Below are 17533 nucleotides of genomic sequence, written 5' to 3' on the forward strand. Positions count from 1 at the left end.
CAACAAGGTGGGGATCTAGGCAGGCTATGGTGAGGATGATACTTGAGCAGCAAGCTGCCATCACCCATGTCCTCTCTTCTGACCGCAATGCTAGGCACCTCTTGCCAACATGGCAAGACCTAGAGATCCTGGAGGCTGTGGACAAGACTCTCACCCCACTGGCAGACTTCACAGATGCTCTTTCAGGAGAGCAATATGTCAGTGTCTCTTCTGTGAAACCTGCTCTACACCTATTTCAGTCTTCTGTTTAGCAAGATGACTCTGATCTTATTTGCACAATGAAATAGAGATAAAGATAAAGATAATGGGGTATCTGGAGGAAAAATATCAGGACCAAAAAACACAAGACCTTCTCGACATAGCCACAACCCTTGATCCCAGGTATAAGATGACTTACGTTAATGAAGATAACAAAACTGCTGTCCAGAACAGACTAAAAGAGGAGATGTCAAAGCTAACAACAGTTAAGGAAAGCCCCCCTACAACTCCTAGTGGTAAATGTCATGCAAAGAAGGCTCAAAAGAGCTTGGGTAGCTTTTTCAAATCAGCAAGTGAAGGGGCACCAGATCCAGCCTCAGGCTCACACCAACAACAAACCGAAAGCTTGTCCTTGGAGCTACACTCTTATCTGTTCTTTGGCAACACTGACAGTGAAGATGATCCGTTAGTCTGGTGGAAGACTCACAAGGAGCAGTATCAGAGATTGTCTGCACTGGCCAGAAAATACCTTTGCATTCCTGCAACCAGTTCCCCTTCTGAAAGGGTTTTTAGCACAGGGGGCAACATTTTCACTTGTCGCCGTTCTGCACTGAAGCCACAAAATGTGGACAGGCCCGTGTTTCTAGCTAAAAATCTTTAAATCTGTTATTTTTATCTGACATTAAAATTACATTCAAAAACATCCAGGTAGTATCATGATGATACTACCTACCTGAATGTTTTTTGAGTGTAATTGTAATTTCTTTCTTTCACATTGTTTTTCATTGCATTCATTGTCATTTCTTTAAAATTTGTTTAATTGAAGCCAGAGTACTACTATGGCTTATTTTAGAACAAAGGACTGTTCCCCAATCCCCCTTTGGATGAGACTTTTATGGCCACAAACACTGAAGTGTGTTAGAAAATTGATTTATTTTTACATAAAAAGATAGATCACACAACATCAATGGTTAAAGACTTAAAGGCATAACCACTAGATGTGGTATAATAATACATGTGACAAACAAAGCAAAACAAATTATCTTTTTAGCCATTGATCATTGTATGTGATGATCTATCTTTATATGTAACTATGTAACTATGTAATTTCTAACGCACTTCAGTGTGGCCTTAAAAGTCCCATCCAGGCCAAGGGGGAAGGAACAGTCCTTTGTTCTATACAATCCAGGGATGTGGCCACTACATTCACAACCTGAACCTTGGGTAGCTTTTTCAAAGCTGCGCAAAGTGAAGGGGCACCAGTTCCAGCTTCAGGCTCACAGCAACAACTTTCCGAACACTTGTCCTTGGATTTACACTCTTATCTGTTCTAAGGCCTTGTACACACGGTCGGACATTCCGGCAACAAAATCCGTCGGATAAATTCCGACGGATTTAGTCCGGAAGAGGTCCGGAAGTGGTGTTGCATACACACAGTCGGACTAAGTTGTCAGAAGTTCCGGTTGCCAAGAATGCAGTGACGTAAGCCACGTACGACGGGCCTAGAAAAGGGAAGTTCAGCACCACGTCCGGCACCCTTTGGGCTCCTTCTGCTGATCTTGTGTTTATCGCGTGTTAGTAGAAGTTTGGTGAGAGACGATTTGCGCTTTTCAGATTTGTGCTTCACTTCATTACTGCTCTTCAGTTTGTGCTTGTCGGTGCGTATCTGATTATCAGTGTGTGTAGTCAGTAAGCATTTGTTTCTCATTGTGGACTATATCTTGGTATAGTACGCTTTGATTTGCATTGCTTATTGTCTGCTTGTTTCTGCTTTTCAGGTCGTTCTTTCAGGCATTGCTGCTTATCGGTGCTTTCTGTTGTCCGTTCTGACCAGCTGACTGTTTTCAAGCCATTCTTCGTGTATGTACTCGTCCTAGAGTTTGTGCTGTGCAGGGGCTTGGTGTTGGGCTTTCAGCTTTCACACAAGCCCGGTCCATGAACAGGGCGAGGAGGCGTTTGTGGACCAAGAATTGGTTGCGCCAGTGTGACCAGTTCTCGCACATGCCTTTGCTCCGTGAGATTCGGGAGAATAATCCTGATTTCAGGAACTATCTCCAGATGACGGACCCCGTTTTTCACCGTCTTCCGGCTTTGCTGTCCCCTTATATCACCAGGCAGGATACCTGCATGCGGCAAGCCATCACTCAGGATCAGAGGCTCATTGAAACGTTGCGATACTTGGTGACAGGGAGAAGCCTTCAGGACCTGAAGTTCTCCACAGGCATTTCCCCCCAGGCTCTGGGGATCATTATTCCAGAGACCTGTTCTGCCATCATTCAGGTCCTGCAGAAGGACTATATGAAGGTAAGTTTCTCCTTTAACATCACATTCTATGTATTTAATGATTGCTAATGTCTTGGATTTCTTTCCTCATTCCCTAATTACCATAATTGCAATAGGCTCTAAATGATATGCTCTACCCCTTTGTCCTCATGCATGCTGGAAGCTTTTCAAGTTCCTTTTTTGTCCTTCATGCATATTTGCCTTCACTAACTTCCCCACCATGCTCTTCTGGGCCCATAAACCTATAGTCTAGTCACTTAGCAATGTCTTTTGTCAGCTCCAAAGTATTGCTTTCCCCTAAAATGTCTACAAATGTTATGTATGTGCTTAAATTCATGCAGAGTGCCATTTTTTTTTGGTTGGGCCAAACTCATTAGGAACACACCTCCCCCAACTGCTAGGTCAGTTGATAGCAATCCTCTATCTGCTGACTTTGCCAAACTCAATACACACTCTACCTACCTTTTTTCTGGTCAGATTTATGGACGAATTAACCAAAGCATGTAGTGCAAGGGCCTGCCTCAATACTTTCAAATGCTACAGTTTCTGTTTTTTTCTCCTATTATTATCTTGATAGGTAATAGCAGAATGTCTAAATGTGCTTCCATTTTTTTTTTTTTTGTATTATGACACTTCTTACCTGTCCAGTGGGCTGCCAATAGTGTAAGTAAGGAGGGGCTGGCCAAAGTATCACACACTATTTAGACATTCAGCTCTCAATGAAGTGGAGAGGGTTACCTGTCCAAAACATGCCCCCCCCCTCGTTTTTTGCAAGGGCCCATCAGATGGGGGGGATGGGGGGGTGGGGGAAGGATGGGGGGGTGAGTTCGTCACTGTCACAGTCGAAGTCACGTGACAGTGACGTAACGCATAGGATAGCAGACGGACACCGGAAGTGACGTACACGCACGAGCGGACCTCTCGTTGCTGTTTCTATGTGCAAATTTTCTTGGCAATATGTGAGTAGCCTGTGTGTTTGTTAATAAAAAAAATCGCTTTTATTACAAAATACTGCACCATGGCCGGCTCCTTCTTTGTCTTTTGAGCATTCTCTTAAAGCCACCACCGATGTTAAGTGCCAGGATAGGAGGAGCTGTGTGATATTGGACCTCTCTCCCTTCTCTCCCCTTCCACCCCAGGAGTCAGTGTTTATGCTGTTTGACCTTACAGCTGTAAGGTAATTGTTTAGCACACTCGCTGGTTGGTGAACACCTGGATAATATGCACTGGACACCTGTTTTGGCACATATGAATGATGTCTTTCTAGTATTTTTTGGAGGACTTTTAATGCATTGATTCATGTATTCTTCACTTGAGTGCCACTATTGCACTTTATATTGGAATACACTCTATGATATTTATTTATTTATATTTTTAAGCTTAATTAATGAATTTATTCACTATTCCACTTTATGTGATTGAATATTATTATTCACATTCTTTTTATCTTTGCGATATCTATTTTTGTCACCACTAGCTATATATATTTTCTTTTTGGATTTCTTTATATATTTGATTGATCATTTAGTGATTTTTCGGTTTTTACCACAAGAATTTTGAGATTTTTTATTATTTATTTAATATTCAATTAGTTTCACGCCAGGAGCACAACACCATTGTTATTTATTTTTGATTACAAGTACATAATCCATTTAATTAGCATGCTAAGGGGTTGCCTAAAAACCTGCGGAAGTCAGCACAGCACAGGAATGGTGGGAGCCCCTCATAATGAGCACAGCAGGGGTACAGCCCCAGGAGGAAGTTCCTCCTGGGGCTGTGCTCAATATGAGGGGCTACCACCATCCCTGTGCTGTGCTGACTTCCTGAGTTTATATCCCTGCTGTGCTCATTATGAGGGGCTCCCACCATCCCTGTGCTGTGCTGACTTCCTGGGGCTGTACCCCCGCTGTGCTCATTATGAAGGGCTTCCACCATCCCTGTGCTGTGCTGACTTCCTGGGTTTGTAACCCTGCTGTGCTGATTATGGGGGCTCCCACCATCCCTGTGCTGTGCTGACGTCCTCCTGGGGCTGTACCCCTGCTGTGCTCATTATGAGGGGCTCCCACCATCCCTGTGCTGTGCTGATTTCCTCCTGGGGCTGTACCCCTGCTGTGCTCACTATTAGGGGCTCCCACCATTCCTGTGCTGTGCTAATTATGAGGACTGACTTCTTGGGTTTTTAACTTCATCATAATGAATAATCGTAATTATTATGACAATACTAAAACGATATTAAAGAACATTCTTATTTTGTCTGATTCTGAATCCCATTGACTACCAGTACCAGTCTCTCACTCCCATATTAAAAAAGGTAATTTTCCCAACCCTCACTCAGCAGCAGAAGAAAACCTCTGATGGTCAACAAAACACCAGTCACGTTTCCGTTGAAACGGAATTTGGATCAATTTGTCAACGAAATTTCGTATTTCATATACAATTCAGAAGCATAGAAATTCGTATTTCAGGTGCTTCCGAATGAACGAATTTTCTGAAATTCGTACGTATTCTCGATTTGTACGAAACGGACCGCACATGTCTAGTAGGTACATTTGGCACAGTTACCAATACATACACAATCAATACATATATATAATCATATGAATGCAGATACAGAAATATAGGAGTGGAGTAAAGCCAGTCTCATCTGAGCTGTCAAAAAGCTGAATATAAACCTGGTTTAAAAAATAGAAAAAATTGTGCGTCTCATATAGGTTCAAGGGGCCCTATCTGAGTGTCTTATTCAAAGTGATCACAGGAGGACAAGAATTTATATGTCCCTAAAAAAGGGAAAATAGTACATTTTAACAAATGCAGTTAAATAACTGCCGACGGTGTCAACCAATATGATGCTGCCAGTCGTGATGTCTTTGGTGTCACACCTATGCGTGCCACTTTCCATCTGGCACCTGCGCACTGTTGTAGTTGACGCGATCGACGTCACACGACATGTGACCATGCGTCCACCTCCCAGCAGGGAGGTCAGACGCTGCCGTAAAACATCCTATTCGAAGACGGCGATTTGCCGCAATCCTCTGTCAGAGGATGTTGCATTGAGGGAGAGTGAACATCTCTCCAATCACTCTCTGCACGCTTGATGTTTTCTTTACTGTGGTAAGTCTCCTGTTTGCTTGTGTGCTGCAATATGACTAGTTCCACCGGATTACTCTATATTGATTTAGGTCGTTTTTTGGCCTTGTTTGTTTTCTTTTCCCATCATTATAGATCTTGCTCCCTGCTGGTGTACACCTTGAATTCAATATCATTCAAACACCAAGCCAATCCAGCTTTGTATGTATTTTTACATGTTCAAGCAGGATAGTTTGTCTCTCTGTGTCCAGTCTTTTGCTGGATTCATTTTCAAACCCAGCTGGATATTCATTGATTCCACCTTTGATATTTTCCCTAGGTAATAAACGATGTTACTACTCTATCAGCCATATATAGCTCAGGATGTCCTATATGACACCGACGGCCCTTATTTAACTGCATTTCTTAATATGTACTATTTTCCCTTTTTTAGGGACATATAAATTCTTGTCCTCCTGCAATCACTTTGAATAAAATACGCCCCTTGAACCTATATGAGATGCAAAAATGTTTCTATTTTTCAAAAACTGGGTTTATATTCAGCTTTTTGACAGCTCAGGTGAGACTCGCTTTACTCCTACTCCTACGGTATATTTCTGTATCTGCATTCATATGATTATATATATGTATTGATTGTGTATGTATTGGTGACTGTGCCAAATGTACCTACCCTAATTTAATAATTCTGTTTGTTTATCTTAAACAACCAACATGAAAACTCATCCTTGTCTTTTTGTTATCCCTAGCATAATTTATTTCTTACCAGTAACTCCTGAAGAAGCTTTATAAGCAAAACATGTTGAGTGGTATTGGTCGTATTTGTGCCGCTAAGTGGAATTTATAACCTTGTCATGGATGGTCAAATGTCCTCATGTTTTTTATTTGTATAATAAAATATTTTTATTTTATTGATGCTATTGTGTCTCTACCTTGTCTTTACCCTGAACACCGTTAAAAGTCCTGGGGCTTGTTACACCTTCTCCCCTTCATTTTATCATATATATATTGGGATGGGTGTTCCTTCTGATTTGTCTGCCTGAAATCTTTATTCACATTGCAACCCTCCTTTATCCTTGAGGAGAGTTTGGTATGCATTTTAAGGGGATATGTAAACAGTACTTAAACCTCTAAAAATAGTGGAATAAATAATGGAGCTAAATAAAAACCTAATAAACAAGCGAAATTGAAAATGAATAATAAACAATTATTGAAATGTAAATATACTATATCAACAAATATTGGTAACACCTAGGTGATCAGTGAAAAAAAAATAATAATTATATATATATAGGCACTAGGCACATATATTTCATATCACATAACAAAAAAACACCCTGTGACAAGTGTAAAATATTCCAGTCTCTATTGCTAAAGTACTAATAAGTAGTCCATAGAACTGTGAATGGCCCAAAGAATGGTGTAAATCAAATATTCTATATGTTGTTCTTGTGATCATCCCCCACACCCCCGTGTTTGTGTTTCCACTCCCCTCAAAGACTTGCACTCACCAGCTGCGTTTGCCTCCACTCGCCTCAACCCACACATAGTTTCATAGTTTCATAGTTAGTAAGGTTGAATAAAGACACCAGTCCATCCAGTTCAACCTGCGTGAGTGTCTACAATTGTCCCTATCCCTGTACATTGCACACTCACATTGGTCCCTACCCTCAAGGAGCCCACAATCCAAGGTCCCCATTCATATACTAGGGTCAATTTTTGGATAGAAGCCAATTATCCTACCTGCATGTCTTTGGATTGTGGGAGGAAACCGGAGTACCCGGTGGAAACCCACGCAGGCACAGGGAGAACATGCAAACTCCAGGCAGGTAGTGTCATGGTTGGGATTGAACCAGTGACCCTTCTTACTGCTAGGTGAGAGTGCTAACCACTACACCACTGTGGTTGCCGTATAGCCATGCCCCGATATGTTTTGTCACAAAGGACTTCATTATGGGATTCCGTGATGCCATGGAATCCCATGATTAAGTCCTTTGTGATGAAATATGTCGGCCGTGGCTATACGGCAACCATCTAAAGCGTTACGTAGGACGTTGTGACGCGACACACTGCATCGGGAAGTGGAGGCTTGGAACGAGGAGAGGGTGAGACTAGTAATAGCTACCGAACACCCTGGGTCTGCCGCGACTGCTTTAGATCGATTTACCAGTGCATGGAATTCCTTGTTGTGACAACTTTTGGCTTGTTTTAAATTTGACACATGTGAGTGCAATGGTGTGGGATTGCTACATTTTTTTATAAATTGGTTTGTACTATATCACACTATTGGAGCGTTTTTTCATTTGCATCACTTCTTGAGAAAAAAGGAATTGTGTCATATACGTTTGCAGTTTGGAGACCAATTTTAACCCCTATATGTGTGGGTTGAGGCGAGTTGAGCCAAACATGAGAGTGGGAGGCAAACGCAGCTGGTGAGTGCAAGTCTTTGAGGGGAGTGGAAGCACAAGCACGGAGGTGTGGGGGATGATCACAAGAACAATATATAGAATATTTGATTTACACCATTCATCTGATTATTCACAGTTTTATGGACTACTTATTAGTACTCAATAGAGACTGGAATATTTTACACTTGTCACAGGGTGTTTTTTTTGTAATGTGACATGAAATATATGTGCCTATTCATTTATATATATATATATAATTTTTTTTTTTTTTCACTGATCACCTAGGTGTCACCAATATTTGTTGCTATCACTAGTATATTTACATTTCAATAATTGATTACTATTCATTTTCAATTTCGCTTGTTTATTAGGTTTTTATTTAGCGCCATTATTTATTCCACTATTTTTAGAGGTTTAAGTACTGTTTACACATTTGCTTTATTTAAGTGGAAGCTGTGGGATTTTCTATATTACTTTGCACTTATCCAGGAGCGCAGTGATGGTAACACAGGTGTGGGTGAAGTGTACTTGTGTACCATCAGTTTTAAATTTTAAGGGGATACCTCACACAAAAAAAAAACAAAAAAAAACAAGGAAAAAAAATCCTGATAGGATAAAAGAAAAGGGTGACCATAGTCAGTGGTGTTGCTAGGGGGTTGCAGACCCCACCTGGGTGACACCTGCCAGAGGGGTGACACCCATCAGCAGGGACACCACTAACACTGCATCAGCATCCGCATATCTCGCTGACTCGCCGGCTGTCTGGGTTGCCCCTGTCCCACTGTCCCTGCTGTCTTACAAAGTAAAGTGGCCTGAAGCCAAAGCCACCTCCCCCTCCTCGGCTGTTTACATGTACACAGACCAAAGGGGAGAGACACTGCTGTGCATGCTGAGCTAAGTTCTGTACTGTACTCTCTTGTAGATGGACAGAGGAGGGACACAGAGTGTGTAATAAAGGAGGGGGGTCTGGACTGAGGGGGGGTCTGTACATAGTGGGAGGGGGTCTGGACTGAGGGAAGGGGGTCTGGACTCAGAATGAGGGGTCTGGACTGAGGGGGGTCTGTTCTTAGTGGGGGTCTGGACTGAGGGAGAGGGGTCTGTACTTAGTGGAGAGGGGGTCTGCTTTGAGGAAGGGGGGTCTGTACTTAGTGTAAGAGGGTCTTGACTGAGGGAGGGGGGTCTGTACTTAGTGGAGAGGGGGTCTGATTTGAGGAAGGGGGGTCTGTACTTAGTGTAAGAGGGTCTTGACTGAGGGAGGGGGATCTGTACTTAGTGAAAGGAGGGGTCTGTACTTAGTGGGAGGGGTCTGGACTGAGGGAAGGGGGTCTGTACTCAGAAGGAGGGGTCTGGACTGAGGGGGTCTGTATTTAGTGGGGGTCTGGACTGAGGGAAGGGGGTCTGTACTCAGAAGGAGAGGTCTGGATTGAGGGGAGGGGGCTGTACTTAGTGGGGGGTTTGGACTGAGGGAGAGGGGTCTGTATTTAGTGAGAGGGGGGTCTGCTTTGAGGAAGGGGGTCTATACTTAGTAGAGGGGGGTTTGGACTGAAGGAGGGGGGTTGTACTTAGTGAAGGGGGTCTAGACTGAGGGGGGGTGTGCAGTGGCGTCTCCAGCTTTCATATTTAGGGGGTGCACATGGGGGGGGATCGGGATAAAAGTAGGGGGGCCAACTATAAAACGCAATTATTTATATAATATATATATCCTGACAATGGGTATAAAATGCATACAAATATACAATATTAAGCCCTGTACTTCTGCAACAATGCCCCAATACATACAATAAAAAACAAAGGAGAAAGTTACCTGCGCACTATCCCAAATCCCTCTGCCTATTTAAATAAATGGATGTTTTTTTAGTATCGCTCTAGTGGCCATTAAAGTGTAAGCTCACCTGACCCTCTTGTCCTGTCCGTCGTCCTCTGTGGCTTTGTGTCCAACATGCAGCCTTGTGCCCAGTGCCCACCAATGCAGCCTTGTCCCCAGTGCCCACCAATGCAGTCTTGTGCCCACCAATGCGGCCTTGCGCCCACCAATGCAGCCTTGTTTCCACCATGCAGCCTTGTGCCCACCAATACAGCCTTGTGCCGAGTGCCCACCATGCAGCCTTGTGCCCACCAATGCAGCCTTGTGACCAGTGCCCACCAATGCAGCCCTGTGCCCACCATGCAGCCCTGTGCCCACCAGTGCAGCCTTGTGCCCACCAATGCAGCCTTGTGCCAAGTGTCCACGAATGCAGCCCTGTGCTCACCATGCAGGCTTGTGCCCACCAATACAGCCTTGTGACCATCAATACAGCCTTGTGCCCACTGGGATTAGATGGGTGATCCCGGGACCGTGAGGCGGGGCTGTATCTGACAGCGAGCGGCGGGGAACACAACATTTGAAATTTTATGAAATGTGTTCCCCGCGCTGTGCTTCGAACACCTGGGTGGCTCTCTCTCACAGTGTCAGCGTGGAGAGGGAGGGAGTGAAGGGAGGGGGGATTTGGATGTTCTCCTCAGGAGAGCCTATGTTATTATGACGGTCGGAGCAAGATGTGGGCATTTTAATTGGGGTGGCACATGAGGGGGCACAGCATAATGTTGGGGGGGTCATGGCTCCATCTGGCCCTACATTAGTGATGCCAATAGGGGTGTGTACTTAGTGTAAAGGGGGTTTTACTTAGTATAGAGGGGGTCTGGACTGGAGGAGGGGATCTATACTGAGGTAGGGGGGTTTATACTTAGTGGAGAGGGGGTTGTGTACTGAGGTGGAGTTTGTACTAAGGGAAGGGGGCTGTACTTAGTGGAGTGGGGGTCTAGACTGAGGGAGAGGGTGGTCTGTACTTAGGGGAGAGGGATTCTATACTGAGGGAGGGGGTCTGTACTTAATGGAGGGGGGTCAGGACTGAGGAAAGGGTCTGTACTTAGTGTAAGGAGGGATTTGTACTTAGTGTAGGGTGGACTGGACTGGGGGAGGGGGTCTATACTTAGTGGAGGGGGGTATGGACTGAGGGTGGGGGGGCTGTACTTAGTGGGGGGGTTTAGACTGAGTGAGGGGGTGTGCACTTAGTAGAAAGCGGGGCTGTACTTAGTGTAGAGGGGGTCTGGACTGGGGCAAGGTATCTGTACTGAGGTAGGGGGGTTTATACTTAGAGAAGAGGGAGTTCTGTACTGAGGGGGAGTACTAATGGAGGGGTGCTGTACTTAGTGGAGAAGGGGCTGTACTTAGTGAAGAGGGTCTGGACTGAGGGAGGGGTGTCTGTACTTAGAGGATGGTGGTCTGTACTGAGGGGGGACTATACTTAGTGGGGAGGGGGATCTGAACCGCTCTCTGCATCTCGGCCTCGTTGAGTACCCTTTCTGACAGTATAAACCAGCCATGTCAGAGGCCGACAGAGCAGGTTCTGCCCTTGAGCTCCTGTGTCAGCACGTTACGGCCCTCACAGAAGCAGTCCAGAAATTACAGGATGGTTACATCCAAATCGACGGTCATCTTCAGCAACTTTCCAAGACACCTGCACCAACAACTTTGGCTCCAGAACCCACCAGTGGGACCTGCTTCTCCCAGGCCCAACCCAATCCTACTGTGGTGATGGCTCTTCCTGAACCTAGGGACCCCACATCTGTACTGAGGTAGGGGGGTTTATACTTAGAGAAGAGGGAGTTCTGTACTGAGGGGGAGTACTAATGGAGGGGTGCTGTACTTAGTGGAGAAGGGGCTGTACTTAGTGAAGAGGGTCTGGACTGAGGGAGGGGTGTCTGTACTTAGAGGATGGTGGTCTGTACTGAGGGGGGACTATACTTAGTGGGGAGGGGGATCTGAACCGCTCTCTGCATCTCGGCCTCGTTGAGTACCCTTTCTGACAGTATAAACCAGCCATGTCAGAGGCCGACAGAGCAGGTTCTGCCCTTGAGCTCCTGTGTCAGCACGTTACGGCCCTCACAGAAGCAGTCCAGAAATTACAGGATGGTTACATCCAAATCGACGGTCATCTTCAGCAACTTTCCAAGACACCTGCACCAACAACTTTGGCTCCAGAACCCACCAGTGGGACCTGCTTCTCCCAGGCCCAACCCAATCCTACTGTGGTGATGGCTCTTCCTGAACCTAGGGACCCCACACCTGAGCGAATTCTCTGGCGACCGAAAGAAATTCAGGGCATTCAAGAATACCTGCTCCTTGTTACTTAGCTCTTTAACCCAGGACTTTTTCTTCTGAAGTCATAAAAGTTGGTTTCATTATTTCCCTTCTGTCTGATGAACCACGGGCCTAGGTCCATAGCCTTATGGAACAAAGATGCCCCTTACTAAACTCTATGGACACTTTTTTTCAATCTATGGCTCAAATGTACGATTACCCGCAGCATACCGCCACAGCCAAAGCCATCTTGCACACCCTGTCTCAAGGAAAAAGGCCAGTGGAAGATTATACCGTTGAATTACGTAAATGGTCAGCTGACACCGGGTGGAACGAGACTGCACTCAGATACCAGTACCGCCAAGGCCTTTCGGAAGCTCTTAAAGATGAGCTGGCTCGGGTCAAGACACTTGCTACCTTGGAGGACTAAATCCAATCAGCTACTAAACTGGACAGACGCAAGCGGGAACAGAGCTCCATTCGCTCCCAGCTGGATGCTCCCTAAGCCGTCTCCCATCTATGCACCATTCCCGGTTCCCTCAGGCACCTCCGCTCTGGAGGCTGAACCCATGCAGCTGGGACTGGTCCGATCTCCTCTTACCCTAGATGAAAGGCAACAGAGACATCAAGCCAACAGAACAGGATATTGCCTTCGCAAACTGCCCTGTGAGACCTAGTAAGTCACCTTCACAGTTTATCATGAACTATCATGTCACAGGTTTTGCTCAGACTTATGTCACCCTCTCTGTCTCCTTACAGCTAGTGGAAGAGGAAATTTATCTACTGACTATAATTGACTCAAGGGCCTGCAGTTGCTTTCTGGACATTTCATTAGCTACAATATTGCAGACTCTGGCCATCAGGAGTTCCTATGTTTTGATATCATCTGTTCTCCCATGTTCCCTATCATTTTAGGGCATCCTTGGATGCAGGCTCATGAACCTCAAATTAGTTGGAATAAGAAAGAGATCTCTTTCTCCTCTACATACTGTGCCCAGCTTTGTCTTGTCCCAGATCCAGCCTCTTGTCTGACAGTAGTTTCCAGCACTTGATAATCTCCACCACGTCCCTCCAATGTACCTTGAATTCAAGGACATCTTTGATAAGAAAAAATCTGACAGCCTGCCACCTCACCGGTCTTATGACTGCCCTATCGAACTGTTACCTGGCTCCGAGTTCCCTTTCGGCCACATATTTCCACTGTCGGAGACTGAGTTTGCAGCCCTTAAAGCATACATTGATGAAAATCTGGAGAAAGGCTTTATTCGTCCATCCTCTTCACCGGCCGGAGTCAGTATTTTTTTTGTTGGGAAGAAAGATGGCGCCCTGAGACCTTGCATTGACTATAGAAAGCTCAACAAAATAACCATTTAAAATCGGTACCCACTTCCACTCATCCCAAAGTTATTCCAAAGTTTCTGGGCCGCCTGAATCTTCTCCAAACTAGACCTACGGAGTGCTTATAACCTCACCCAAATTCGTGCTGGTGATGAATGGAAAACTGCTTTCAGGTCCAGATTTGAATACTATGAATACCTAGTGATGCTGTTTGGGCTGTGCAATGCCCCAGCCACTATTCAACATCTAGTGAATGATATTTTTCATGAATACCTCGACAACATTGTAGTCATTTACTTCGACGACATCTTTATTTTTTCTGCCACCACTGAATTACACCAAGTTCATGTGAAAAAAAGTTGTCACAATCCTCAGGAGACATAGACTGTACCTCAAGGCTGAGAAATGTGAATTTTAAAAGATTGTTGCTCAATTTTTGGGATTTATCATCTCCATAGAAGGGGTCGCGATGGACCCACAAAAGGTCAAAGCGATCCAGGAATGTCTGGCCCCCGGTAGATAAAAAAGGGAATTCAGCGGTTCATAGGATTCGCTAACTTCTATCGAAGATTTATCATAGGTTTTTCATCCATTGTCTTACCCATCACTTAATTAACTCGTCAACACAGCCGTTTCCAATGGTCCCAGGAAGCCTTTGACAAATTAAAGAGGAAGTAAACCCTGATGAGTTTACTTCCTCTTTCATTCCCTGCAAAGGCAAAGCATAATGGACTACTATGCATCGCATAGTAGCCCATTATGTGTCACTTACCTGACACAGGAGCCAGCGAAGTCGCCGCTGTCCCCTGTAGTCCGCCGCATCCATCTTGTTGGTGGGGTCTCGCAGCTCCGCCGCTGTCATTCGACGAAGCCGCGATGACGTCACTCCCGCGCATGCGCACGGGAGCCGACACGCGCGGCAGCTCCATCGCTGAGCATGCCGCGCTCAGTGCGCCTGCTCGCCGCTGTCTACGGTGCATGCGCCATAGACAGCGGTGCCCGTTTTCAGGCAAATATCTCCTAAACCATATAGGTTTAGGAGATATTGCTTGGACCTACAGGTAAGCCTTAATCTAGGCTTACCTGTAGGTCAAAGTGGTTTGTAAGGGTTTACAACCACTTTAAAAGCCCTATTTACCTCTACACCAATTTTGCAACATCCAGACCCAGCTCTGCCGTTTGTACTGGAAGTAGACGCCTCAGAAACTGCTACTGGAGCTATTCTCTCTCAAAGATGGGCTCCTAAGGCCCTTCTTAATCCCTGTAGCCTTTGCATCTCGAAAGCAAAATCCCCCAGAAAGGATCAATGATGTCGGTGACTGGGAGTTGTCCTGGAGGAATGGAGATATCTGCTGGAGGGTGCGTCCCATCCTATCACGATTTTCACTGACCACAAGAACCTAGAGTACATCAGGACAGCCAAACGCTTAAGACCCCAACAAGCCCGATGGGAACTTTTTTCTCCAGGTTCATCTTTCACATCTCGTACAGACCTGGTTCCAAGAATGGGAAAGCGGACGCATTTTCCCGGATGTTCCCAGAATCTCCCCAGTCGGCGGAAACCAGCACCCTTTTATCCCCGCAAAATGTTTTTCTTCTCACTCACACTGATCTGACAACTGGCATTAAACTGGTGTCCAGCCACTGTACTGACCCAGAGGTGCCCTCCTTGGAGAAACGACTTGCTTTGGGCCCAGAATACAATTTTTGCCCCACTGGAATTAAGAATACAATTTTTGCCCCACTGGAAGTAAGGGCCTTAATCCTGAAAACTTTCCATGACCATAAGATGGCTGGTCATTTTGGGATGCAAAAAACCTCTGAGTTAATCTCCCATTCCTTTTGGTGGCCTGGGTGGAGGCGGGACTGTAAAAATGATGTCGCCTCATGCATCTCTTGCCAGCGCAGTAAGGGTTCATATGCTAAGGCTTGGGGGCTGCTGAGGCCTCTACCCATTTCGCAATGGCCATGGGAGGAAATCTCCATGGACATTATTGTCGATCTACCACCCTTGGAAGGCTTTACTGCCATTCTGGTCATTGTTGACCGTCTCTCAAAAATGGCACACTTTCTACCCATGGTGGGCACGTCCTCTGCTCTGGATACAACTAATATCTTTATTAAAGAAATAATAAGGCTCCATGGAGTACCTGACAGTATTGTCTCAGACAGAGGCGTCCAATTTGCCTCCAAGTTTTGGAAAGAGCTCAGCAAGGCATTGGAAAGTTGTCTCTCTTCCGCATATCACCCCCAAAGCATTGGCCAGACTGAGAGGACAAACTAAACCTTGGAACAGTACCTCCGCTGCTTTTGTTCCGTCTTCCAGGATTATTGATCTTCTCTCCTGCCTTTTGCGGATTTTGCTTATAATAATTACATACATACACCTACCAACCAAACACCTTTTTGGTCAAATTTGGGATTTCACCCCTCTTTCCTCCCTAATTCCATCCCTGAAATCCCAGTCCCTGCTGTTCAAGACCAAATAACCTCTATCCAATCAAACTTTCAAAAGATTCAGGAGACTATGCAAAGAGCTCAGGACACGTACAAGAAGTACTATGACAAGGGAAGAAAAAGGAATCCAGCCTTCAAAATACAGTGGTGTGAAAAAGTGTTTGCCCCCTTCCTCATTTCCTGTACCTTTGCATGTTTGTCACACTTAAGTGTTTCGGAACATCAAACCAATTTAGACAATAGTCAAGGACAACACAAGTAAACAGAAAATGCAATTAGTAAATGAAGGTGTTTATTATTAAAGGTGAAAAAAAATCCAAACCATCATGGCCCTGTGTGAAAAAGTGATTGCCCCCCTTGTTAAAACATACTATAACTGCGGTTGTCCACACCTGAGTTCAATTTCTCTAGCCACACCCAGGCCTGATTATTGCCACACCTGTTCACAATCAAGGCATCACTTAAATAGGAGCTGCTTGACACAGTAAGGTCCACCAGAAGATCCTTAAAAGCTACACATCATGCCGAGACCCAAAGAAATTCAGGAACAATTGAGAAAGAAAGTAATTGAGATCTATCAGTCTGGAAAGGGTTATAAAGCCATTTCCAAAGCTTTGGGAATTCAGCGAACCACAGTGAGAGCCATTATCCACAAATGGCGAAGACATGGAACAGTGGTGAACCTTCCCAGGAGTGGCCGGCCGCCCAAAATTACCCCAAGAGCGCAGCGACGACTCATCCAAGAGGTCACAAAAGACCCCACAACAACGTCCAAGGAACTGCAGGCCTCACTTGCCTCAGTTAAGGTCAGCGTTCATGCCTCCACCATCAGGAAAAGACTGGGCAAAAATGGCCTGCATGGCAGAGTTCCAAGGAGAAAACCACTGCTGAGCAAAAAGAACATCAAAGCTCGTCTCAATTTCTCCACAACACATCTTGATGATCCCCAAGACTTTTGGGACAACATTCTGTGGACCGATGAGACAAAAGTGGAACTCTTTGGAAGGTGTGTGTCCAAGTATATCTGGCGTAGAAGGAACACTGCATTTCATAAAAAGAACATTATACCAACAGTAAAATATGGTGGTGGTAGTGTGATGGTCTGGGGCTGTTTTGCTGCTTCAGGACCTGGAAGACTTGCCATGATAAAAGGAACTATGAATTCTGCTGTCTACCAAGAGATCCTGAAGGAGAATGTCCGACCATCTGTTCGTGTACTCAAGCTGAAACGAACTTGGGTTCTGCAGCAGGACAATGATCCTAAACACACCAGCAAGTCCACCACCGAATGGCTGAAGAAAAACAAAATGAAGACTTTGGAGTGGCCTAGCCAAAGTCCTGACCTGAATCCTATTGAGATGTTGTGGTATGACCTTAAAAAGGCCGTTCATGCTCGAAAACCCTCTAATGTAACTGAATTAGGACAATTCTGCAAAGATGAGTGGGCCAAAATTCCTCCAGGACGCTGTAAAAGCCTCATTGCACGTTATCGCAAACGCTTGGTTGCAGTTGTTGCTGCTAAGGGTGGCCCAACCAGTTATTAGGTTTAGGGGGCAATCACTTTTTCACACAGGGCCATGATGGTTTGGATTTTTTTTCACCTTTAATAATAAACACCTTCATTTACAAATTGCATTTTGTGTTT

General features: G+C 45.1%; 1 long non-coding RNA gene across 1 annotated transcript; it reads left to right on the plus strand.

The window, feature by feature from the left end:
* The first annotated feature begins 5630 nt into the window (after window positions 1-5630).
* LOC143984301 (uncharacterized) lies at window positions 5631-6481 on the plus strand. The gene is made up of 2 exons (XR_013274782.1): window positions 5631-6127; window positions 6315-6481. It is a non-coding gene; the product is annotated as an uncharacterized LOC143984301 (long non-coding RNA).
* The last annotated feature ends 11052 nt before the right edge of the window (window positions 6482-17533 follow it).

This window comes from Lithobates pipiens, unplaced genomic scaffold, assembly GCF_037356315.1.
Source record: "Lithobates pipiens isolate NorthernLeopardFrog02 unplaced genomic scaffold, aLitPip1_a1.2 Scaffold_16, whole genome shotgun sequence".
Taxonomy (NCBI): Eukaryota; Metazoa; Chordata; class Amphibia; order Anura; family Ranidae; genus Lithobates; species Lithobates pipiens.